Source organism: Mesocricetus auratus, unplaced genomic scaffold (assembly GCF_017639785.1).
Source record: "Mesocricetus auratus isolate SY011 unplaced genomic scaffold, BCM_Maur_2.0 Super-Scaffold_6730, whole genome shotgun sequence".
Taxonomy (NCBI): domain Eukaryota; kingdom Metazoa; phylum Chordata; class Mammalia; order Rodentia; family Cricetidae; genus Mesocricetus; species Mesocricetus auratus.
The window spans coordinates 67,745,806-67,771,729 of record NW_024429184.1 but is presented as its reverse complement, the minus strand read 5'-3'; the positions used below and the strand labels follow the sequence as shown (position 1 = coordinate 67,771,729).

At 47.0% G+C, this 25,924-nt stretch overlaps 1 protein-coding gene across 3 annotated transcripts in view; it reads left to right on the top strand.

Moving 5' to 3' along the window:
• The first annotated feature begins 1,080 nt into the window (after positions 1 to 1,080).
• Chd7 (chromodomain helicase DNA binding protein 7) overlaps positions 1,081 to 25,924 on the top strand; it is a 183,542-nt gene continuing 158,698 nt past the window's right edge. For all 3 annotated transcript variants that reach the window (XM_040741469.1, XM_040741470.1, XM_040741468.1), the window contains exon 1: positions 1,081 to 1,201. The gene's annotated coding sequence lies outside the window, so the exon portion shown is untranslated. The remainder of the gene's footprint in view (positions 1,202 to 25,924) is intronic.

The following is a 25,924-nucleotide window of genomic DNA, read 5'->3' as shown; positions in this document are numbered from 1 at the left end:
GTGCAAGTATCTATTACACAAGAGGGAAATTAATAAAAAAAATTCATCTTGAACGGAAAGATAAATGGGCGAGAAGGTCGGATAGTTAAAGATATTTAGTGCCACATTGGCCAAGGAATGAAGACAATATTCCAGTTCTGACACGTTTAAAAATGGGCACACATCCTATTTCTTTGTTTCATAACCACTGCGCTATCCCTTCTTTTTTTGGCACGCTAACAAATTCAGTCCAAATCAATGCCATCTAGTTCAACTTTTTGATTTAGTGGCGGATCCGGCTGTCCTATCACCGAGGACGTCGGCAAAAGCAAAGTGGTGAAGCCAGAAAGGATCTATTTGAAAGGAAAGGCGTCCATCCTAGGTATTTCGTGTGGGAAAATCATCTCAAGTTGAAGGATAATTACAGAAGAGACACCCAAACACCTCCAGCCTCCGCCGTACGCGCGGCGCTGGACACCCCTCGCGGTGGCCGGGGGTCACTACGAGCTCCGGGCCTCGGCATCCTGCCCCAGGGAGGCGCACCGCGGCTCCGGGAAGGTGCTGCGCGGAAACGTGGCAACGTCTGCACCCGCGCCCGAGCGCTTGCGGCAGCTCGCCCGAGAGGCTGTGGCGACCGCGCACCCGGTCCGCCATCCGCCCGCTGCGCCGGCGCCCGGCAGGACGGGAAGGGGCGGCCGCCCGGGCCGCGCCGCCCCCTTCTCTCGGCCTCTCCGCGGCCTCCGCCACCCCGGCCGAATTCTTGCATAAATTATGCCAGGCGCGCCTGACGTCAGGTGGCGGCGCGCGGGCGCGGCGCGGAGGGAGCCGGCCGCGGGCGCGCGCGGTCCCGGAGGCTCGTGCTCGTGGCGTGCAGGGCGCGCGCAGGCGCTGGCGTGCTGGGGCCGCGGCGGCGGCGGCGGCGGCGGCGGCAGCGGCGGCGGCGGCGGAGCGGGGGTTGAGCCGTGGTGGTGCGGACGCGCTCGTGCTCGGGAACTATCGGATTAAACTTGAATCGAGTGGAATTACACAAAGGAGCGCAGCGGAGGAGGCGGCCCGGGGACCCGGAGACCCCGCAACTCGCCAGAGCCCCGTCCGCGCGCGGCCAACTCCGCGTCCGTGGATCAGCCCCCGGCCGCGGCCGCCGAGCCAACTCCGGAGCCGCTCTGCGTTTTGTTCCCCACGGCGCGCGGCGGCGGACCAGCCGGAGCGAACGAGCGAGCCGGTGAGCGCAGACTTCCCCGGCGCCCCCGGGAGGGGCGGCGGCAGGAAACCGCGCCGGGCCGGGCCGCGGCCGCGCGGAGTTGCGAGCGGGGAGTTGGGCGTGTGCGGGGCGCGGGGAGAGGCGCGCGGGGGTCGCGGTCGGCAGGAGCGCAGTGCCACCCGCCCGGTCGCCCGCGGGGCCCGAACCCGCGGCCCGAGCGCCGCCCGGTGCCCCAACTTTTGCCTCCGTCCGCGGGGCCGGCGGCGGCGGGGGCGCGCGGGGCGGCCGAGGGTCACTTCCTCGCATGTAAATGGCTTTTTGTTGTGCTGCCGGCGTCGGGGGGGACGGGGACAGGAGGGAGCGTGTCTGCGCGCTGGGGAGCGCGAGCGCGTTTCCTCCCGCCGGCACCGAGCACGAGTTGCCGGCTGCGTTCGAGAGAAAAGGGAAGGAGGAAAAAGTTGGGCTCCAACTCCGGCGCGAGCGGCGGCGGGCGCGCGGGCGCGGGGCGCTGAGCGCGGGGCTCGGGGACGGCGGCGCCCCCCGCCTCGCCCCCGCCCCCCGCTCCGGCCCGACCACGCCGCGCTCGCCGGGAGCGGCGGCCGCACCGGCGCGAACAAAGTGCGTCCCTGCGGGCGCGGCGGCGCCAGCCCGCGCGGGGACGGCCACGGGCGAGGTGGGTCGCCGGCAGGGAAAGTGCGCGGGGCGCCGCGTGGGGCGGGGGCGGGGGCGGCGCGAACACGCGGCGCGGGGGGGCGTCCCAAGCCCAGCCGGCGGCGGCCGCGGAGTTCCGAGCCCGCAGCCAGGGGCTCCCGGGGCTCCCCGGCGGCTCCCAAGTGCGGGAGGACGAGAAGAAAGGGAGCCGGGCTGGGGCGAGCGCGGGCGGGCGACCGGGGGACCCCACCTTGCCGAGCTGGCCCGGCCGCAGGCGGCGGCATAATAGCGACTTTAATCCGCGATTCCCAACTCGCGTCCCCGCTCCCCTCCCCCCCAGCCTGTCGGGGGTCCGGGCGGGGGCGGGGGTCGCCAGGTGGCCCCGGAGCGGCGGGGTTGTGCGGTGCCCCCGCGGAGAGCCGGCTCCGAGGGCGAGCGGCCGAGGTGGCTGGAGGCCGAGCGGTCAGCGGGAGAGGAAGGAGGGCGGCGGGGGACGCGTTGTTTGTTTGCTTCGCACCGGGGACGGGGCTCGCTGGGGGCGCGGGGCGCGGGCGGGGCGCGACGGGGCGCGGTGCGGGGTTGGCGAGGCGGCGCGGGGCGAGCGGCACGGGGAGGGGGCGGCCGGCTGGCGGGGGCAGGGGACTGGTCAGGAGGCTCCGGGGAAGGAGCCGCCGGCCCCGAGCAGCCATCATTCCCGAGCCGCCTTTCTTCGGATGGCTCTGCCTCGAGGAGCCCCGCGCCGTGGGAGCGCACCCCAAACTCCGGCCCGGCAGCCCGCTTTGTGAGCGCCCCCGTGGAGCGGGCGGCGCGGGGAGTGCTGCGGCGGGGCAGTACGGTTCTCCCAGGAGGTCACTTTTAGAGACTGTTCACGCCTCGGTTTTAAACTAGTTTTTTTTTTTTTTTTCTTCTTCCCTCTTCTGAACAGACAATGGACAAAAGAAAAGTAGCAACCCACATGGAGAGTTTCCTTTGAATTGCTAGAATTAGATACACTATCCAGCTCTCCACTTACTAAGTATACTTTTTAGTTTCCCGTTGTGTATTATCTAGCAATCGATTTAAATAACTTACTGAAACTGTGTCTATCCTCAGAGCTGGATCTCTGGAATATATTAAATTATTTTAAATAATTTTGTGAGAGCCCTGGTTTTTATTTTTTATTTTTAAATTGAAGCTGTCTTTGTAGTGGGTGACACCTTCCTAAGGGGCTCACTGTTACTTTCCCCCAATTCTCTTTCGGTAAGAGGGAGAATACTCTTCATACGTGTGATAATCAGCGGGAGAAAACTACATCTCTTTATTTCCTCACAGATCTGTTCTAACGATGACAAAAAAATCTTAGTGGCGATGACCCAGCAGCTCCGTACCTGATTTATTCCAGTTATAATTACGTTTCGATTACATTAATGTCCGAGAAATAACTTGAGCAGTGGTTTTATGAAGTTGCATCCTTCCCAGCCCCCAGAGTACATCTGTCGCGCAGTGTTTTTGTCTCGCTGTTGCACAACAGAAAGCCCTCCAGTCTTTCCCCTAAAATGGCAGCTTTCATTTGACTGGGGCCCATTCATTGACAACGATAATAAAGAGGCTGAAAGCTAGATGCTTGGGGCACAGAGGACTCGGATTGCCTTTCTAGGTGATAAGTAGGAGACATTTTAAGTCTTCCAGTTTGCTTATGAAAAGTTTATTTTCCCTGAAAAACTGCAAGAAAAAAAAAGGAACAGTAAAAGGAAATATTGGGAATAAGGACTTGATCAACGAATCTTAGGAGCTATTTAAAATGAAGAAAATATTTTTTTTTCCTTTTTGTCTACTGGGTGAATAAGGCATTCCTCTTCCCTCTTCCTGGCAATCTGCTGATTAAGGGACATCATGGATTTTTGACAGACTTGTAACAGGTGAATTTCCTCTGTGTAACACTCAGGGTTTGAGGTTGTTCCCTGGGACTGTGTATTGGGATTGTTTATATTCTCTTGGCATTTTGTCCCCCTTTCACAATGAAAACTGGACAGATTAGTAAGTCTGAAGTTTATAAATTTTATTCCATGTTTATGCTTTCAGTATTCAAAGAGTTTGTAGGTAAAAAAAAAGGTATTTAAAAACTTGTGTGAATTCCAAGCTCTGGCTAAACTGGCTTCATTAGTGGAATTATTTTGGCATTAGTTTTGAAATTGATTGCCTCTCCTATGTCTTTAGCACAGAAGACAGAATAGAGAAATGGTATGTAGATGACAGTCAAATCTCAACTTTTATTTTTCTCTTGCAAGGAAAAAAAATAAACTAGTTACCCACCACCTCAGCTTGAAAATATAGATGCCAATATTAATGCGGTCAGAAAGTCAGGGTTAAAATAGTGCTTTAGTGGATTCTGCTAGGCTTGGTCTAGTTTTTCTTTATCAGTTTGACTTGTGGAGCATTTCCAATACTTTCTCTGAAAGGAGTGTTTTCTGTTAGTCTCGGTTTTACTGAGAGGTGGGCACCATAAGTTCTTAGTATGATTTTAAACAGCAAGGGCTTATTGCAGCCTTTTTTGCACACTGATGCAAAGTTGGGAGCTAAGCAAGTACTAACCTCGCGGCAGGGAACTGTATATCTGCAGTATGACCCATAGTGCAGTATGGGAGTCAGGTTTGGGACAATTCTTTCAAACCTGGAATAATATTTTATTTGCTGTGCATGATCAGGTTTGCTTGCCATTCACTTACCTTCCACTTGGCTACTTTTCATTCTGTCTGTGCAAGCCTTTCACTGCAGAACTTTGTGTAAGAGGCAGGACTTTTTCCCTCTGGGAGTTTACTCTCTAGTAGCAGAGAAACTTCTTTCTGCTTTTCTTGTCTCCAAGGCGAGCCATGGAGGTGGTAGTTCTTTTTCCCTCTTCATTATCCAGACAGCGCCTTTTGGTTTCATAGTAGACACTGTGGCCATCTTATAAACACGTCCTGTGAATGAGGCATCACAACAGTGGCAATACTCAGCCAGGGTTGAGCAGGTGTGCAGCTAGAAAGCGTGTCATTAAAGTTGTTCTTAAGAAAGAGATCACTCCCCAAATTCAGATGACTTCTACATGGAAGGCTTGCATGTGTGCAGGCATAGCTAAATATGCTTGACAGCATCGGGAAGGGCATTTGAGAGGGAAAGCTGTAACTGAAGGAACACGTTGGCCCTCTGTGGCTCTGAATTGTCTTACAGACACATCTGTATGACATTTAGAAGAGATATCCTTTTATACCATTTAAAAATTAGAACAGCGTTTTTGTTTCTTCACTAGTTTCTAAAGCCTTTAGAACCATTGGTTTGTAAGATAAATAGTCCTCTTTTAAAATTAAAAGAAATTTTTTTTGGTGTTTTGTGTGTTTGTGTGAGGATGAAGGATGTCCTAGAACTGGAGTTACAGTTGTGAGCTGCCTTGTGGGTGCTGGAAATTCGACCCAGGTCTTCTGGAAGAACAGCCAGTGTTTTTAACTGCTGAGCCTCCAGCCCCAGTCCTCTTTCTTAAGAAAACTGTTTAGTCTAAAAATCTTTGAAAATTAAAGATGACTGGTACTGTTTAAAATTAAAAAATGGGAGTAAACGTTTCTATAAAACGCAAAGATGTAATGGCGTTCAACCTGGCCATCACTCGTATTGCAGATATGGCTGAAGATCAGAATAGGTCATGGTGGGGGCCAAGAGCAGGAATGGTAATTAAAAACACTGATTGTGTGTGTCTTTTATTAATATGTTGCATTATTAAGTGAAATCAGCTGTGTTATAATAGAAATAATAATCATAAAGATACTGTCATATAGGATTTAGTTTTATAGTCATTGAGTCTTGAGATATTTAGGGTGTGAGGACCTTAGAGAGCCTGATGACTTTCTGACTTCAAAGATTAAAAAAGTGGAGCTAAGAGATTAATTAATCGAGCTAGCACCCGTCTCTCTAGTGCCTAGTATGGTGTGCTGTGTGGGGGAGGCGTGGGCTTCTCTGCTGGCCAACTGAGTTATCTCTAGGAGAGTTGGGCTCGTCTTCATGGAATGATTTGAGAGTACCTTCTGTCTTTAGAGTTGTGGAGCATATGAGAACCAGGCTTCTTTGGGCTCTCTAAAATCAGTGGTAGTTTCCTCCTCTGTGCTAGAATCCCCCCACCCTCATGATTATCTATTTTGAAAAGAGCAGAGATAATTATTCCAACATTTGATTGCCGTTTTCAGTGTAGGATCGTGTGTTCATCATCCTAACTAAATGGTGTACATTTTACTTGTCAGGCCATTGCAAACATGAATATTCTTAGAGAAGTTTTTTTGGGGGGGGGCGTTTGTGGGGGTGTTTGTTTTGTTTTTACTTTGAAGGGGAGAAACATACTTTGGTGGGTAAAGGGTTGATTGGTTGTCGGCTGTTGATGTTGAATTGGGTAGATACTTTTTTTGGTGCCCATTTGAGCCTCATGCTGCCTGTGTAGGCAATAAATAGGCTTGGCCTTCTAAACTCTTAATAGGTTTTTCTGTTCTGTTTGTTTTTGATTCCACTGGTTTTTGGGTACCTACCACCTGAAAGATATAGTAGTGCATACCGGAAACGCAGTGGTAACATGTAGACACTTGGCAGAGTTTCCAAAAGCCAAGCTGCTGTGAGGTTGGGTGCTGTGGACACCGGGAAGACAGGTGACTCCAGAATTCCACCATTGTGTGGTCTTAAACACTGAGAAATGGCTTTAGCATTGCCATCCATATGTGTGGAGGAAAGCATGAGGACACGATAGGAAGTAGTGCCCTCTGACCTGGGGCAGGTTTTAAGCTGTCATGGAGCTTTGAGATGAGACCCTAGAGACAGGCAGCATCCAGCTTGGATAGCGTTGACAAGATGTGGAATTTGGGATTTTGGAAGAAAGCTGTAGTACTGAGTGTCTTTGGGATGAAATGCGTGGCTGGCTGGGTGGAAGGAGAACAGAAAAATGCAGGCAGCATCCTGTCCACTTTAGTTGGGATTGATGCTGATGTAGACCAGATTGGTGTCCTTGGGGGTGGAGAGCAATGGGCAGATGTTAGGAATTTGTAGGAATTTCAGTGGATCAGACCTGAAGATAGATGGACGTGTCCTGGAAGAGAGGTCCCTGGGGATGTCAGTTTCTAGCACATCACCCTCTTGGCTGGCTGGTAATGCTATTCGTGGAGGCAGCAGACACCTGACAAGGATGGCATATGAGGAAGATGTCCATGAGTTCTTTGTGCATATGACTGAGATCCCTGGTACTGACTATGGGTTGGGTAACTGTTGCTGTAGCCGTCTTTCCATCGTTAGTGGTATTACAGACTTTTCAGGCATAATCTACTACCTTCCCCTTAAAGATGGTAGTGTGTGGCAGGCAAGCCCACTGGGGGAAGGGGACAGTAACCATTGCAGCTGGCTTGATGTGTAGCATTTTTCTGTTAACTAGCCTAACATGGACACTCTGGTCATCAGAGGCTGAGCACGAATCCTGTGGTAACCAGACTTGGCACGTTTGCCCTCTATGTCTTCTCTTCTGGAAGCTCATTTTAGTGGCTTATTATGTATTCAGACAAGGTCCTTGGGCTTCCAGAAGATAGCTTGTGGGTGCCATGTGCTTCCAGGGCTAGGCTTCTCACTTGGAGGGACTTAATTGTGTTGAGGCAGTTGCGGTCCTACGTGGGTGTTGTAGAAATGAATATATTATTTAAATAATCGGAAAAAAATAACAGCCTTGGCTTGAATACTTACCTGGTGTTTAGTGGAGTATGTATAAACCAGTTTAATATGTAAATTATCTTCAAAGACTCTTTGTTCAGTTGTAAAAAGTGGATTATATACAACACGGTTGCTAGTGGCAGAGGAGAGATGTCGATTGACAAACCCAGAAAAGCTTCTGAATGGTGTATTTTAATAATATATGAGCTAAGAAATTACAAAAATTTTGAGCATTGACCTTAAACTTTTTCTAGCTAATTGTTTTTTTTTTGTTGTTGTTGTTGGTTTTATATACTATTTTTTGTCCACAATTGAAGATGTCTTCTCTGGAACTTCCTATTTTCGTTTGAGGATCTCTTAGTATAAAACCTCGGTGCTTTGACTAACATTTCAGATGCCCCGTGCCAGCTCTTTGCTGGGAGTGTATTTCTGGTACTATTTCTTCAACTTCCTAGTTCCAATTAAAAAAAAAAACTCCTTTAAGGTACTCTCTTTTGTTTTCGAGGTTTGAGAGATCATTTCTACCGGCGTTGTAGGGTGATGGAAGGTGCTTGTGACCTCCTGTGGCGTGGGCTCTAGTGCTCCTGAAGTGAGTGTTTACTTGGTGACCATCTTGGCTTCAGCAGCGACTCAGGAGGCCGCAGAAGTCATATGGTGGGTATGGGTTTTACACCATGTATTTATTTTATAAATAAAGGGTCAGGCATAGAGCTGCTGCTACTGAGTGGGACTGCAGGTGACGTGCACTTCCACTCCAGCCGTTGTGTTGGGAACAGCCGGGAATCAGACGTGTGGTAGCATTGCTATGTCATCTTATTGAGAATGTCATCTTAAACAGTCAGGTGGGCAGTGCAGCTGATGAAGGCTGTAGATAACTTGCTAATGTTTTTTCTTTCTTAGTTCTGCAGCAAGTTGGGGAACTACTTAACCTTTTAAGGAGTGCTCTGTCTTCAGTTCATTTTTTTTTTCTGAGAGACTAGGACATCGTAGAAATCTGTTCTGTTAATATTTAAAACAATTACAGATGTGCATTTTATTTAAACATACCTAAAAACCATTAAGTATGTTTAACATGAGCAGGTAAACAATGAGATGTTCCTTCAAGAATAATAAGTATACATTTAGCTTCCAAGGCAGTGCCTGCTAGCGTTCTAGATGAGTAATACGGCCAACTTCAGCACAGCTCTACAACAAGATATGCCTTAATATCTGATATGCTTTATAGTGAGTGGGTCTGGCAATTACTTTATGTATGGGTGGGGCCTGAGAACTGTTAACCATTGGTCTTTAGAGAGAACTTAAAAACCTCTGTTGTGGTAGTTTATATATTCTTCCGTACTTAACCTTGTTTGACTTGAAGTTTTTACTTTAATTAATTTCAGATATGTAGATCATGTCGGAAAAAAAATCATGCCAACTTCCTGAAAGTTTCAAAGTCTTGATTAAATTGTGTGTTGGGCATTGAAGAAAAGCAGAACACAGATATCTTAAAAGATAACAATAACGTGTGTGTGTGTGTGTGAGTGTGTGTGTGAGAGCTGATGTGTTGTGCACACATGTGACTGGGCCAACAGCATGTGTGTAGAGGTCAGAACAACCTGTGGGAGTCAGGTATTGAGTCCAGGACTTTACATAGTAGGCATGAGCTGTACCACTGAGTTACACCTTATAGGGTGTCCTGAGTGTTTTAATGGGGCTTTTAATTACTCAGCAGGAACAGCTTCAGGTATTGGATAGAATTATCTCCATTTGCAGCTGAGGAGACTGAGGCTTGAGAGTTTAAGCTCTCTGGAGTTATCCCACTGCAGTCTGTGGTAAAGGAGCTTGAATCCTGATTGGCTAGATTCTAGAATCTGCCTGCATAGCTAATATTGCCACCCAGGTTGCCTTCACTTGCTTGAAATAAGAAAAGGTGCTTTAAAAGCCCGAGTGATAACCCTACAACCACACAGCAGATCCTTTTGTTGAATCGTGTCATCCTGGGCTGTCTCTGTCCATATTGCCTATTTGCTCTTGGTATTTTTGTGGCATCTTGTCAGTGTTTTGGCACGAAATGTTCAGAGTCTGTGCCTTTTACCCTATGACACTTCTTCAGTGGAGATGAGAACACTTATGGAAGCCATGCATACATACTCTGTGGGGTCTGGAAACTTGAACTCTTACGCCAGAGAGGCCAGTTATGAATCATAAAAATGGAGATTCTGATACAGCCATCCACCCAAGGGTATGGTGAGATCATGTGAGCACTCAGTGTGCCCGAAGCACGTGGAAAAGCAATATGGCCTATCGTGTGAGCAGCTGTTATTTTTATCAGCTGACCTTTAGTTGCTGAACCCATCAAGCCACTGTCTCAAGCTTAAAAAATGTTACATTTATTAATTTTGTGTGTGTGCGCGTGTGTGCGTGCACACGCCACAGTGTGCCTATGGAGGTTTGAGAACAACTTGTAGAGGTTGGTTCTCTCTTCCCACCATGTGAGTCCTGGGGATTCAAATGATCGTCAAAATCTGACAGCTAATGTCACTACTTTCCAAGCAGCCTTGCCAGTCCTTTGTTTTTTATTAAAAATTTCCCTGGACTATGATCTTCAAGGATGAGTAGACAAAAGTAAGTACCTACAGTGGTGATGGGCTACACAGTCTTCACATGCCCTCAGACTAGACATCTGAAAGCTCATACGTGCCACCTTCGTCCAGCAGGATGACCACATGGCAGTTACCTGATCCCACTGCTATTGGCTACACAGAAGTCCAAGTCTCTGGTTCTGAAAGTGACAGTGTAGTAGTTGATCTTTCTAGCTTCACAGTGCTTTCTGCGTTGAGCTGTGGATGTCTTTCTAGAAACTAACCGCTTCTCCTTTCTCCTAGACCTTCTGTTCTTTAAATAGTGGTTGACATTGTCCTTTTCTGGCCAGTGGCTGGGCAGGTTCAGTTAGTTCTGAAGTGTAAAGGTCTGATTCTGTCGGAGACCCTGAGTCTTCAGGAGTTCCACGTCCCCATTCCTAGACCCCTCATTCCTAGACCTCTGATTATTGGGCTGGGGTTATAGAGCAAGTTTGGGGCTGGAGTTTGGCATGTGAATGGCAGCTAGCACATGAGGAAGCTTCATTTTCAGAAAAGAGAAGACTTAGTGAAGCTCCCAGAGAATTATCTTGTTTCTTAGACTGGGACAGAAAAATGAAAGTTCTTCAAAGTAGACTAGGATTGATCCAAATAGCTGACATTTATGGAGCCTGGACTTTGTGTGTTAGCATTTTACTAAGCTGTCTACACAAACAGTTCTCACTGGATCCTGAGATAGGATTAGGGAGAATGCTGAGGTAGGAATAGTAATTGTCATTTTATAGGGGGATGAATGTAGTTTTAGAGATTGTTCACAGTATTTAACTGTATTCACCGAAGTCAGTACAAGTACGCTTGGCAGCCTATGCCCCGTCATCTCCTGCATAGAAAGAGCTTAGGATGTTCCTATCAGAACAGCCCAGATCTTAGAAGGATATGAAGACCAGTCTGAGATCTGGTACACCTGTGCTTCTTAGAGTAGTTCCTGGAGAGAAACCCAGAGGCTGCAAGTTGCCTATTAACGGATTTTAGTCTGTGAGGCCCCCTCTCCTCAGATGTCTTATCTTATCAGTTGAAGACACTTCAGCCTGAAAGACATAGGCTCATCACAAAATGTACCGTGTGCTAGTCCTGTCCTTACTGCTCAGTCCAAAACACAGGCAGCGCTGAATTATTTAGCTTATTGCAAAACTGTTTTTCTGGAAGTTTCTCCCCAATGTTTATCCAAGGTACAATTCACTAGCATTTTTTTCTCATTGCCCATGACAAGAGTTGCCCAGGATGCTACAGGCTTGCAGTTGTGGTACTTCATCATTCTGGTCCCTGGTATGAATACTGACTTGTGAGTATGGAGCCTCTGAAATACTTGTAGACTGCTTCTGCCAACACAACAGGCAACAGACCATCTCCACAACCTTGTATGTAGTCAAAGACTGTCACCTGCCACATAATGATATTCGGTCTTTCAAGGATTGCATATCTAGTGCATCGTATTACCCAGTGATGCCACAGTCATCTTTGTGTAAGTATACCCTAGGCTGCTCATAAAATACTGTCATTGAAGGAACCAGCTCTCAGAATTTGTCCCTGTCCTTTAGTGACACCTAGCACTTGCACAGGTGTATATAGAGCTGTCAAGTGTGAATCTAGACCTGCATGTCATTGGGTGTGTTCCTTGCCTGGAGATTTTTAAAAGGAGTGATAAAATCTTGAATGGTAATACTAATTTCCCAAATAGAAATAGTGTATTACAGGCCTGGTGAGATGGTTCAGAGTGTAAAGCCACTTGCTGCCCAATCTAATGACCTGAGTTCATGGTTCAGAGTGTAAAGCCACTCGCTGCCCAATCTAATGACCTGAGTTCAGTTCCTGTGAGCCACATGGGAAAGAGAAACTAGATTCCTGAAATTGTCCTCTGATACCCACTTGTGTGCCATGGTGCACACACACACACACACACACACACACACACACACACACACACACACACAAAGTAAAAAAAAACCACTCTCATGGTGTATATCTAGCTTTTGTATATTTGTAGCTCTGTCCTTGAGGATTTAATCCACTGTTACAAGCTTGAATACACTGAGTTCCTAGTTAAGACATGTATTTTTGGTATCCTTAAAATTTTAATCTTTGGCAGGGCATTGGTGATGCACACCTTTAATCCCAGCACTGGGGAGGCAGAGGCAGGAGGATCTCTGTGAGTTCGAGGCCAGTCTGGTCTAAAAAGCAAGTTCCAGGACAGCCTCCAAAACAATACAGAGACACCCTGTCTTGAAAAACCAAAACCAAAATAAAAAACAACAAAAAATTTTTTATCTTTGTTTCAGGCATGTTGATTTATCTGAATCAATAGATATGAATCAGCGTTCCATTTATCTGAATTACTATTTATCCTTACCATTTTCCCACTTATTTAAAAACAAAACTTAAATAGGGGCTGGAGAAAGATGGCTCAGCAGTTAAGAGTACTGGCTGCTCTTGCAGAGGACTATGATTCAGTTCCCAGCATCCAAATGGCAGCTCACAATTGTCCTTAACTCCAATTCTAGGAGTCCTCTTCTGGCTTTGTGGGTACCATGCATGGAGGTGGTTTATGCACACACAGGCAAAACATGCATACACAAAAATAAAAACAAATCTATCAAGCATGAAGCACATATCTAGTCTGTAAGGAACTCTGAGGATAGACTGGGATGTTGAGTCATTCTGTATAGCTGTGAGTGCCCAGCCGAAAAAGGAAAACAGTCAAATGCATTAATAAGGACAAAACTGGATGCAATAGATAATTTCTTGACTTTCGTGACCACTGCTAGAAGACTGTTCATTTTTTTCCCGCAATGCGTATACTTTGGAAACTGAAAGGACTCAGGAAATGGATATATAAATTGTTACAATGTATTTGGGATGTTAGGAGGGATGTTACTTTGTTACATCAATGTGGGCAATTTGTAGCCATTCTTTGGCAAGCCAGTTAACTTACAAGGGGAAAGTGAGATGCCATGGAAAGTGCTGTTAAAACAGTGGCCCCCCAAGATACGTAACTTTGTATTTATTTGTATGTTTTAGTCTCATTTCTGCCATGGCGTAAGTAGGAACTAGTTTTAGGGGTAGTTCTGATGTGTGGTTGGTATATGCGAAGAGAAACTGATACGTGGTAGCACCTGTTGGAATCAGTTTATCATTGTAAACCAGCATGGTTTCTATGGATTGAAACAGAGCTTGTTTGAGTAGTCTGGTGAGTGGGTAGTGCAGGGCTTGTTAGCGTGGTGCGCCGTTAAGATGTTCCTGTGCAGGATGAGGAGAAGCAGTGTCCTTTCAGTCTTGGGTCTGCTGATCCCATCTCTTGATACTTGTGAGGTTCTGAGCCTTCTCTTGTGCAGCCTCTGTTGGCATTCCTTTTCTTCCTGTGCTAGGTGTCTTCCCTTGCCTTCTGTGGGTCTGCTTCAGCGTCACAGCTTTAGCTCTTGTTTCCACATGGGACTTTAAAACTATCATTTCCAGTACTACACTGAAGACTTCATTTTTAGTGTTCCAACCCATCTATAAAACAGCACGAGCCCTCTTCCTTCTTGTAGAACTCTACAAGAACTATAACAAGGTTATAGTTCTACAAGAACTATAACAAAAGTTCCCTCCTGGCTCTTGCTCTGGATCTTACCCTGTACCCACCCTGGCTGCCAGGCACAGGCAGCTGCAGAGCTGGAACATACCACATCTGCAGCACTCAATGTTCTGTGTGCTGGTGTTCTTGTGTTTCCTCCTGGCACCGTGGGCCTTTGAGAGCATAGTCGCAGGCCACTTAGATGCTATCATCACTATTCTTTGCCCAGGGAGATGACCTATTTGGGGGAGCCTCCCATGTTCCTTGCTTGCTTCTGTGGAGGGCATTTCCCTCATTTACACCTATGTCCTGGAGACCTGCTGTCTTGGCTCTAGAGTTTGGAGAAGGGCCCTTTGTGCTCTTGTAACCACAGAGAGGGGGCTGGCTTCAGCTGTACTCCTCCAGGAAAGGCATATGGAGGCAGGCATCTTCCATAGAAGAGACTCCAAGTACAATTGGGCTAGGTAGTTTCGTGTAGAGGTTCCTTATCGTAGGCATTGGGCGTTAGGCCCTGTGTGGCATCTTCCAACTGGTTCAGAATGTGGGTAGGGAAGAGGAGGTAAGTTATTACAGCCCCATTACCACATTCCTGGCATCTGATTAGAACATTGCTAACATTTGGTTCCTATAGGATGCTGTAGGTTAATCTAGCAAACTGTGGATCATTACCACACTCATATTTTAACATGGTATTCATAGGAAACCCATAAACCATTCATGGAGGATCTGGGAAGGAACCCAGGGCTGAGATGAATTGACTTTAGGAACTGGACTGTATAGAGACATGTTAGGGCTGTGGTCCCTTTGACCAAGGCCCACACTAAGACAGAGAACTTGCCTTGCCAACAGGATTTTAGGAATGAGCTTCAGAAGGCCAGACTTATCCAAACTTATTCAAATGTGAATTTCTGCATAGAGTTTCATGGCCCTGTCAGTTCTAAGAAGTGGGTGAATGAATCCAGAGACATGGCCATTAAGACTAGGGGAAAACTCAATGTTTTCAGATTTATGTCTTTGCAGAGCAGCCGACAGGTTCTGTGTGGGACTTACAGCATGATCTTTTTGGCATTTGGAAGCATGGATATGCCTGTTGAAAACTGATTTATGAGCTTCCCGAATGCTGTGCAGACAGACTTGTAGGATGTTCTTGCTGACCTTTTGGTCTGACTTTACTGTTGTTAAAGGCATGCTGGTGTTCTAGCTGTGCTAATCTCTGGGAGATATGGAAATATTTCCCCTTGCTTGGAGGTACAGTTTAACATCTGACCACATGGGACGGGGTCACTGTGAGAAGTTTAAGGAGGGCATATTGAGGTGTGGTCAGTGTGCTAGCCGTGAAGACTGAGTCAGGAGTCTGGTTTCTCCTGATAGAATGGAGAGGTAGCAGTAATGTGAAGAAAATAATGAGTGACCATCAGCCAAAGGCCCTGGTAGGAAGCAGATAACCCATCCAGAACAGCCTGCAGAGGCCAGGCCAGGGCTCTGTGTCCCAGTGCCCTCTCGTGAGGGTGGGTTACCTGGAGCAGTGGCCTGTTGGTGAGGAACACAGCACTGGCCCCCACCACTGCACGCTCCTCCTCGGCTTCAGTCCCAGGAGCCTCCTTGGGAGGTAGGGAGTGCTGGCCAGGAGGAGGGCAGCAGGCTGGAGAGGTAGGAGAGGGTTGCCCTGTGGTGCAATTGAAGTTCAGCCAGGGTGAGGTCCTTACTGAGGTTCCATGATGGAAATGGAGATGAAAGGTTACTTTGGCAATGTGTGATGGGTTGCATTTGAAGAGAGACTTAGAGGCAAAAAGTCAGAGGCTGTTGAAATAGCCCAGCCAGGAGGCAGTGAAGCCCTCGTGAGGACAGGGAAAATGAAGTGTGGGAGGGTAACCTGTGACTCTTGGGGACTTGGCTTAGAGTAGGGTGGTACCTGAGTGTCCTGAGAGTTCAGCCTCCTAGAAAAACAGGAAGGGAATGTCAGTGGTGTAGACAGAAAGAACTTAAGTCCACCACTGAACACAAAAACTTGTAAATTATGGGCGTAATGTATGCTGGACTCAATGGTACATGTCTGTAACTATAGCACTTGGGGACCAGGCAGGAGGCTCAGTGTTAAGTTAGAGCCTAGCTCGGCCTACATTACAAGATCCATGCATTCTCAAAACGAAAATCCCAAAATTATTAATGAAAATAGCCCTCCTCTTGTCAAATTGTGAACATCTGAAATACTTCTTTCCAGAGTGTGATGAGACCTGTTACCTTATTACTGCCAGAAGTTTAAACAATGCAAACCTTTGGAAAGGCCGTGTACGTATAAGGAAGTTTACATATGGCCACAGCAGTGTGTCGGTCGCCTGTCCCAAGAAGCTGTCCAGAGGCCAGTCAGCTGTTACAGGCGAGCAGCCACACTGAGAAGTGGAGCATGGTTAAATTTATTTTTTATTATGTTAGAATATCATGCAGACATTGCAGATCATGCTTCAGGGAAACAGAAGGCTTCAAAGAGTAGAGGACAAAGCAGCGTTACCTATGGTTATATCATAAACGTAGGGAAAGCCAGAGAGAATGGATAGTGTTCTGGGCCGATGGCTGCCCTTGGTTAAAGCTGTGACTCTGAAGTTGGCAGGTCTGGTTTGAATTGCTCCCGAGCTATCTGCATGCTGTGGCTTTGGACAAATGACTAATTGGTTCCACTGAGCAGGGACAAGTTACATCATTGAGGACTCAGTCTCCCCACCTGTGGGAATGGGGATTAGCACAGGACTTCATCTAAACTTCCTGTTCTGCTCCCTGCACTGTTAGCACTTAATAAATTGATTGAGCTGTGGGTAGTTTTTATTTTACTGTTTATTTTCTTACCTTTTATACTTATAAAATGTTATACTGAGAAGACTGTAAAATCAGAGAAACCCAATGATACTATATGGAAATATTCGTAGTTTTTCAACACTTTTGTGGTGTAACCAGGTAATCTTTTGTGTTTTAAAAATAAATTTAACTAATTATAGTCTTAAAAAAATTTAGCTTTGCCCTAAGGTTCTTATTCTCCTGCTTAGAGTGGTTGGCAGTATTTGAAATATTTTTATTACCAGAAGAAATTTCTTTCTGTTGGCAGCTGAAGTTAAAAGGCCTTCCCCCCATTTTCTGACCATCAAAAAATAAAAACAGAAGCAAAACCAAGCATTGTTTCTGGAGCTGAGATCTGAATTTGCGTTACTCACTGTACATTTAGTACTCATGTTTCAGGCCCGTTTTGATCTTGGGAGATGGAGCAGCCCTTGGAGATGGCAGTACCTTGAATTAAAGGTTTACTGTGTCCTGGCAGGAGTCTGTAGGTGGCGAGGGTCCGCAGCTCTTTCAACTTGGAATTGAGTCTTCTGTATGGAGAAGCACATTTGAACACACAGTCTGGGAAGTTTTCAGGGCAACACACACACACACACACACACACACACACACACACACACACACACACACACGTCTTTTTTACAACAGCTTTTCTATTAAGGTAGCTTCAGGGATTTGTCTCCTCCAGACTGGTACCTTTAGTTCCCTCTTTTGTGGTCTCTGTTATCTTTGAGGCAAACAGGCCTGTGAGAAGAGGGAAAGCAGTGACCAGGTAACGTTGCCCCCGCGTTAATCACCAGTAACTGGGCCGGTGGTGCACAAAGCCCAGGCCAGCTCTGTTTCATTTCTGTATCTCACTAAATTGAATTCGGTGTCAATTGTAAGATGTGTCCTTTCTGCTGTATTTACAAATAAACAAAAGCACCTTTCTTTCTCTTTTTAAGTAATGACTTCATAGTTGGCAGTCACTTTATCTTACATTTTTGTTCGTGGAGTAAAAGAAAACATTTGAATGTATCTGAAATTGAAACTTAAGCCAAAAGGTTTTATCATTTTAGTTACACCTGGTATGGCTTTTTACCTTATAGCCCCTGCCAGACATAGCTCGTGGTACATAACACACAACACACGGTACACAGCACACGGTACACAGCACACGGTACACAGCACACGGTACACAGCACACGGTACACAGCACACAGTATACAGCACACGGTACACAGCACACGGTACACAGCACACAGCATAGATGGACTTGCTTCCACATGACCCTGCCTGGCTACTAGGCCCAACCCTGGCGGGTAGTGAGCAGCTCCTTACAGTGTCACTTCTGCCAGATGCTGTCAGTACACGGAATGCCATAACATATTGTTCTGTAGGAGTGATGCGAAACTCTATCAAAACTAACATTAAAGCAAGAAATACACTGCTAGCTACCTTGAATGGGGTGTCTGAGTGTAGTGTGGAGCTTTAGCAGTAAGCAGTGCCTGTGTTGTACATAAAGCAGGAAAACAGTTCCCGTCTCTAAGTTAAAAATCGACTACTCAGGATTACAAAGCAAGAAGGGAACCTCTTAGCTTTTTGTACCTTGGATAATCTGAGAGGACTGTACTTAGAATGTGTTAAGAGTACAGGGTCAAAAGATGGCAACATGAGGACCTGGTTTTAATCTTCAGCATCCATGTGAAAAGCCAGGCATGGCTGTTCATGCCTGTACCCTAGCATTACAAGAGAAGACCTGTTCCAAGAACCCAGTGGCTAGTTAGAGGTTGTCAGGCTGGCATAAGTGCTGGAGCTGAAGACTGCCTGGGCTCAAAGCATGGGGCTGGAGTGCTTCTGCCTGGGGGTTGGGCCAGTGACTTGATGCTCAGTTTGCTTGCTTTTAAACCGTGGTACGTAGTGCCTCTCTCTAGCAGTCTAGCATGTGCCAATGCTAGGAACCAGTGCTCTGACCGCTGCCTTGGTTGTCAGTGACCAGAGCATGGCCAGTGGAGGTAGAGGATTGCTGGACCTTAGTGTCCTTGGGAAGCCTGGAGCTTTGTGGTAAAGATGGCGGTTCTTGCCTTTGAAGCATTGAAATGAGCAGTGTACAGAGAGAGCAGCCGACATCACTGTTATTGAAGAGAATCATGAGAGTAAGCTTGTGCTAACCACCCATAGGACATTACTGCTAACATCTTGGTCAGAGTCCTTTTCATTTCCCCTTGTGTCTGGTGAAATACTGAATGTGCTCAACCCTAGAAGAGCTGTGTAAAATGTAAGAGGCCTTCCTCTACCTCAGATTTGTACATTATAATAACCAAATACTTGATGCCTCCCGAAAGAATGTGGCTACTCAGATGAACTCAGAATTTTGAAATTGGACACACTGATACTTTTTGCCGGGGGCAGGAAGACAAGGTCTCTATGTGGCTCTCACAGGCCTAGAACTAACTCACTATAAGAATCAGGCTGGCCATGAACTCAGAGATCTGCCTGCCTCTGCCCCCAAGTGCTTAGATTAAAAGCTTGTGGCAACACATCTGGCCTTACACCTTGATATCTTAACTGTTTCTGGTTACCTAGAGCGAGGCCTTTTCATTGACACTCTGAAGTGTTGATTGGCAGTCCCAGCAACAGTCACTCTTTTGCCTGGGATGACCTCAGCTGTGACCTGCTTGGTATCTTCTTGCTGTGGGATAGTGCCTCCTTCTTTCCTTCCTGGACCTTCTCTGTGCTGTTGGGTGGCCTGGGAGAGGACACAGGAAATTAGAGTAAGAAACATGGCCCAAACCTCCAGGACATGTCCTCATCTCCTGACCCTAAGCCCCCTGAGTTGAGGGATCGGCCTCTTGATGTACTGTCCAGTGAAGTGGCCTCTTTTCTTTGATTGCTGCTATTTGGGAGCTTTCAGTTGTTTCTATGGAAATACTTCACATTTCAAAAGATTAATAGGAGTAAAATACTAAGTTAACACTTGGACAATGGCTTGCCCAGGGCTCAGGAAAATCTTACAGATGGTTCTCACCTTGGCAGTTTATGTCTAGGTCTGCTGGGCTGTCTCTGCGTTGGCCATCTTCCTGTGCCATGGTGGTGCTGGAGCTCGTTGATATGCACTATCCAACAGGCCTTGGAGCTCAGTGGCCAAAGCTTTCTGAGGCATGGACTCTGTGTTAGTACTTGTTCTTACATCCTGTGTGACCTTGGGAAGCTGCATCATCCCTGAAGGGGGCACTGGTGCCTGTCTGTGTATCCTAAATGAGTACTGAGAGGATTGGACAGCCATGACAGCAGCAGCGGGGGGTGGGGGATGATGTAGCCCTGGCCACTTGAGATTGTCTTAGAGCACCAGACTTTTCTGAAATGGTGGCTGGCTTCACAGATTTACAATAGTCTGTCTGAATTATGTCTTAGTGTTTGATGAGAGGAAGTTTTGTGCATAATATGTTTAGACTAAAAATAATGGAAAGTGAATACAATGTATTATTTCCCAACATGAAATTGGGGTAATTCAGAACGTCATCCACAGTAGCTAACAACAATTCAAATAAATCAGCAGACTGCAGGTAAAACTTAGACTGGGGTGGAGGGGAGAATGAATATGAATATATGAATGAATGAATATGAATGAGAATGAACGAGAATGAACACATCTTTATGGGTCGCAGCACTGGACTAGTCACTAGCTGTGAGAGTGTGTGAAATGCCCACGGGCCAGTTTGTTAGCAGGACGTTATGAAGTGGGCACTATGGTGAAATAGATTCTGGCTGTGAGTGCCAGTCTTTTTCGATGATGGTTTTATGCACCTCTACAAAGCCCTTGCAATCTTTGTATCTTTTGTTTTATTTTCCAAAGTAAGTGTTACAGTTAAGCGGATTGTTTTTCACTGTGTCTATATTTGCATTCTTAGTTGGGAATGAATGGGACTTTCTATTGATTGTAACTTCCCTGTATAGCTGGATTCAGTGAACTTGGGAAATATTTTCAACTGTTTTTCTCTTTTTCTTTAAGTGCTGATTTTTGTCACACATATTGTGGGCTCACGAGTGGGAAAACACAGATGTTTAAAAAATCACGTCTCACTTTTCTGCTGAGTTTAATCATCTTTTCTAAGTTAGTGGGTACAGCTGCTGAATTCAGGTTGCCTATGTGTCCCTTGTCCATCTCAACTTCTTAGATGAGCTGTACTCCATTGAACCCTTTGAGCTTCTCATGCCAAGACCCTCTAGCTTGAGTTCTGAGGTGGTAGAGACGGATTTTGGTGGCACACTAAACTCCACAGTCCTTTGTCTGCCAGAGCTTTCAGTTGCTGGTGAATGGGGCGCTGAAGTGCCAGAGGCTTGGCTTCTGGTGTAGGGACCTCAGTTTTCCTACGAGTTTTGTCAGTTATTTGTTGTTACAAATGGTCCGTAAGCTCAGCGCTTTAAACAGCAGCCATCGAGTTAGCTTGTACGTTCTGTGAGTTGTCAGTTTAGCTGCCTTCACCTATGTCTGTGGGCAACTGACAGTTGATGACCTCACTCAGTTGGCTGTGAGTTAACTCTGTGTGTGTGTGTGTGTGAGAGAGAGAGAGAGAGAGAGAGAGAGAGAGAGAGAGAGAGAGAGAGACAGAGAGACAGAGAGACACAGAGAGAGACAGAGAGAGAGAGAGAGACAGAGAGAGAGACAGAGAGAGAGACAGAGAGAGAGATTGACTGAGACTTGGCTGCATGGTGGGGGCTGTGTGTCTTTTCTGTTCCAGTAGATCAATCCAGGTTGACTCACGTGGTAGGAGGGCAGTCTAGTGCCTCCATCTCTGGTTAGAGCATATCACATGGACAAGTAGCACGGGGTAGGGGGGGAGGAATGATCCTGGGAGATTATGGATGTGCTAGACTATCATGGCACCATCTTTCACAGTGCATGTCCTTTTCCTCCACTCCCATTATTTTACTGTGGGAAAGCACACAGTTTGCCATCTTAACTGGTTTTGACTCTTTGGCTCTGGACTAATGCTCCTCTGTCACCACCACCCGTTTCCATTTTTTTTGGCCTTGTAAAACTGTCATTCATTATACAATAATGCCCTACTTCCTCTTGCCCACACCTAAAATGCCTTTGGCCAGTGATGGGTCATAGCATTGACATGAGTGGCCCAGGGGAAAACGTGTTAGAATTTGCTGTGTTCTCTTCCTCTTGTTGGTTAAGGTAGGAAATGAAAGAGAAAAACAAGGAAAGGATGCTATTTGGGCTTGCTTTGATCTTCCTCATTATGAATTTTAATTTTGGAAATTCTGTTAGTGTGCATGTTTGAAATCGTATGGCTACAATTCTGTCAATGAATAATTACCTACATTCTGCTCCCCTCTGACATGAATGAACAGTCATAGTGTTTCAGTAGCTAGAGCCACTCATTTCCTTTAGACCCCTGCCCGAGAGTGTAGCTGGGACAGGATTGCTCCGAGCTCCCGGAAGGACTGTCCTACCAACAGGCCGTCCTCCAGGCCCGTCCGAGCAGCTGCCTCAGATCCTCCTCCACCCCCACCACTTTCCTCTTCCACCCTCCTGGGCTGTCAAGCCTGGGCTACTCTTGTGCTTATCTGGGCAGCAGCTCATGGCCCCGAGTCCTGCTGTCTGTATCACCTAGTCACACCACAGCTGTCCCTTTGTCTATCAGGATCCTCTGCTCTTTCCCCCCTCCCCCTCAGCATGGCCAGGTCCAGCACACCGGCTCACACATGCCGTTCCTGGGGTTGTGCTGTAGAATTTTCTCTGGATCCTGTTGCCTTTTTCCTTTTTGTAGCAGACTTTTTTTTCTCTTTGAAAACCATTCATAGAAAGTTCTCCCTTTACAAACTTTCGTCATCACTGCTCTGCTTGATCATGTAATTTTTTTTTCCCTCAACCTTCTCCCAAATGCAACAGAAGCAGCCATTTCATGTTTGCGAATGGACCCAAAGATTGCTTAGGAATGTCCCTGGGCTTGGCACCATTCTGAGTGCTTGAGTGTTGGGGTATGGAGATGAAGGAGGCAATACCAAGGACTCAAAACTTATGGGCCAAATAGTAAAACCAGAGCCTAGTGATTGTTTTCTAAAGATGTATTGTTACTTATGGGTGTGCATATGTGTCTTCTGTGTGTGAGCATACGTGTGTGCATGTTATGTGTATGTAAGCCGTGGACGTCTGAAGAGGGCAGTGGATCCCCCTAGAGCTGGAGTTATATAGATGGTTGTGAGCCAGCCAATGTGAGTGCTGGAATCGAACTCAGGTCCAGTGGAAGAGCAGTGCTCTTTAACACCAAGTCATCTCTTTAGCCCCAGCCGTTCTTTAAAAATACTTAGTGTTTACATTTATGGTGCCTATGTGCGTGTGCCTGTGTGTATGTGTGTGTGTGTGTGTGTGTGTGTGTGTGTGTGTGTGTGTGTGTGTGTGTGTGTGGTATGACTGTAGACCAGTGCCACAGCATACTCATGGAGGTCAGAGGACAATCTTTGGGAGTCCGTGCTCTCCTTCCCCCACGTGGGCTCTGAGGACTTGAATGCAGACTGTCCATCCAGTGCCTTTACTGACTGAGTCATCTCAGAGCCCTCTGGTTACTGCTGCCTTGTAAAGCAAAAGGGGCAGTAGATGGTGTGGTGGTAATGGAGGCCTCTGGTTTACTTGGGACTTTCAGGAGGACCCTGGGCTGGAGCTAAGGCTCCTTCCCAAAGCTGCTGTGGCTACACTGGGGCCCTTGATCTGAGCCCCAAGAATCATGGGAAGCAGTTATTCTGGCTGAGCCATGTGTATAGGTTGGGGGGGGGGCCTGGGGAGATTGAACTCAGGGCCTTCTGTATGCCAGTGAAGCCCAGGTGCGAAGCCATAGCGATTTGATAGTGTGGGGATGTATCCGGAAGTGACTGGTTGGATTAAAAGTGGATGCTGGAGAGATGGCTCATGGGTTGAGAGGACGGGCTGCTTTTACAGAGAGCATGTGCTCACTGCTCATCTCCCACATGGTAGTAACCATCTGTCTGTAACTCTAGAGTATCTGACACCATCTTCTGACCTCCGCGGGCACAAGGCATGCATGTGGCGCATTTAAATGCAGGCAAAAACACTGTGCACATAAAACAACCACAGTAGCAACAAAACCTGTAGGCCTTATAGAGAGAAGAGAGTGTTGTGGATGATTCCTAGCTGGGTGCTTTGCCCAGATGGCTAGCCAGGTGCTAATAATGTTCATGAGGCTACCTCTAGCACTGTGGTGTCTCTGAGAACTCGCAAGAGGGACTTTGTTCAGGTACAAGGCCTAGCTAATGTGGGGTGTTGGCTGGATTTTGACATCCATTTTCTGCTAGTCCTTATGCATCAACAGGGTTATCTGATTATGCACTGAACCCCAGTGGCTGCAGGCCAGGCGCCCAGATGCAGTCTTGCTAGATTGCTTTCCCTTTCCCTCACTAAGCTAGGCCAGCGTTGTCTCCTAAAAGCAACAAGAAAACAAAACAAATGGCAGGGCCTTGGGTGTGTGAAGCAAGTGGGAAGGGCGCCTTTGAAAGGGTTGAAAGGTGGGGTGTGAGGTACAGAATAGGAAGGAAAGGAAGTGAGGAATGGGGTACGAGCCCTCCTGAAAGTCAGGAAGTGTGGAGACCCCAAAATGAAGAATGGGCCTTAACCAGGAAGAGTGTGCTGCTGTGTGGGCCTAGGAGGGACTGGGGTGGCCGGCTCACAGTTAGGGGACCTGTGAATTGGCTTCTAGGGATTTGCATACTTAGCCATTGGAAAGGCTCCTCTTTCCCCTGCAAAGTAGAAAGTGCGACCACTTGTTTTTTTTGCCTTGCCTCTTCAATCAGAGTATAAATTAATTGGGAACAAGGAGGCATGTCTGTATAAATACGCACATTTGTTATTTCACAACGATAGCTGGTAGTTATGTGGTCTTATTGAAAAATTGGACTTGTTAAAAAATTAGATTTACTAATTGAGGCTGAATGTGATATCCAACCCCCTGGGGGTGGGGCCTTATGCATCTGGGTAAGTGATCTACCACTGACTCCCATTCCCAGCCCTGGAAGTATGAATTGCATCTAAAACATAGCTCACTTTTTCTGTCAAGTCTGAAAAAGTAATAAACACAGTAAATGCATACCATACAAAATTGTTCCTAGGTGCTTCTTGAATGTTACTGATTTTTATTATAAATAAATCTCATAGAGTAATTATGACAGGAAGTACACATTTGGGTTCCTGGGACTTTACAGAAATGCATATCAGCCACCTTTTGAGCTGGGGAAGAAAGTGGAAAAGGACTTGTGACACTTGTAACATCAGAAGCAGGAAGCTGTTCTGCGTGGAGGAACAGCTCCTCCACCCCACGCACGGGTCCGCGCTGTCTAGAGAAGTGAACCACATTTGTACCGTCACAGCTCTCCCGATATGCTTTATAGCCTGCTTTATAGCCGCGGTGCAGTCTGTGTGGGAGAGGGGCAGAGCTCCAAGGCCATGTCCGTAGAAGATGAGCGACATATTGAGTGTCCTAAAACCCCCTTTTGTTTTGTTTTAAAGTGGGCCCTTGCATTGCAGCTACGGTAACATGGAGAGGTTGATGGAGGAACCCCCCCCCCCATCATACTGTGTTGAGTTTGCTTGTTTGATCTGTGGGATGATATAGTAAGTTTTCTGATTAATACTTTTTTATTGTACCTGTGAAAACTATTTTTTAAATGGCTTAAATTTGATTTTGGGGTCAGATAGGTTGAATTATGACTGGTTGTTTAAATTGGCAGCATTCAGGAAGTAGGAATAATTTGTATGGCATATTTCTGATATTTGATATTTTTACATACATGATATAATAGTTTATGGTTCCAAGGAACATTTTTTGCTTGACCAGAATTTTGCATATGGCCGATAAAGATTATTTCTAAAGAAACAATACGTTTTTCATCTCACAGGCTGATAAGTCATAGACTCCTATGGGTATGCAGTAAGGGCACGGTGGCGCATGCCAGAGGCTCCCTGCGGTTGGTGGTGGGAAACTCTCAAGTGTGAGAGTTGGACATGAGCTGCACAGTGAAACTCTCTCACAACCAGCACCAAAGTGAAGAGAGCTCCGGCCACTGCTCATTCCACTTTCCTCCCTCCCCTGAAGCCCTGCCTCTCCCCCATCCCCCTCTCCTTCCTCCTCCCTCCCTTCCTTCCTCTGCCCTGACCCCCAACGGGGTTTCTCTGTGTAACCCTGGTTAGCCCTGGCTGTGCTGAAACTCAATCTGTAGACCAGGCTAGCCCCAAACTCAGGAATCTGCCTGTCTCTGCTTCATGAGTGCTAGGTTTAAAGACATGAGCCACCACTGGCTTCCTTCCTTCCTTCCTTCCTTCCTTCCTTCCTTCCTTCCTTCCTTCCTTCCTTCCTCCCTCTCTCCCTCCCTTCCTCCCTCCCTCCCCCTCCCTCTCTCTCTTTCTTT